The sequence below is a fragment of the Sinocyclocheilus anshuiensis genome, unplaced genomic scaffold (assembly GCF_001515605.1).
Source record: "Sinocyclocheilus anshuiensis isolate Anshui unplaced genomic scaffold, SAMN03320099.WGS_v1.1 scaffold1390, whole genome shotgun sequence".
In the NCBI taxonomy this organism is placed as follows: Eukaryota; Metazoa; Chordata; class Actinopteri; order Cypriniformes; family Cyprinidae; genus Sinocyclocheilus; species Sinocyclocheilus anshuiensis.
Window position 1 is genome coordinate 347,710 of NW_015560623.1, and position 330 is coordinate 348,039.

The 330-nt window shown below is 19.4% G+C and overlaps 1 pseudogene; it reads right to left on the reverse strand.

Moving 5' to 3' along the window:
- The window catches only part of LOC107681912 (solute carrier family 12 member 9-like), a 48,088-nt pseudogene that overhangs the window by 4,521 nt on the left and 43,237 nt on the right, over nt 1-330 (reverse strand).

The following is a 330-nucleotide window of genomic DNA, read 5'->3' on the forward strand; positions in this document are numbered from 1 at the left end:
ATAAACAAATACATAAAATAAATACAAAAATAAAATACATAAACATAACTAAATAAATAAATAATAAAAATACATAAAAATAAACAATTACATACAAATAAATGAAAAAATAGCTAGACATATATAACAAAGTAATAAAATCTCAAATAAAAAAATAAATAAATTAATAAAATAAAATAAATTAATAAAATACATAAAATAAATAAATATAAAAAATAAATAAATAATAATAAAATGAATAAATATATGGTCAGAAAGAATGAGTTTTACCGAGGTCTCCGAGCTGCACGTGTCCCAGCACATAGAGGCCGCTCTTCTTGATGTCGTTGT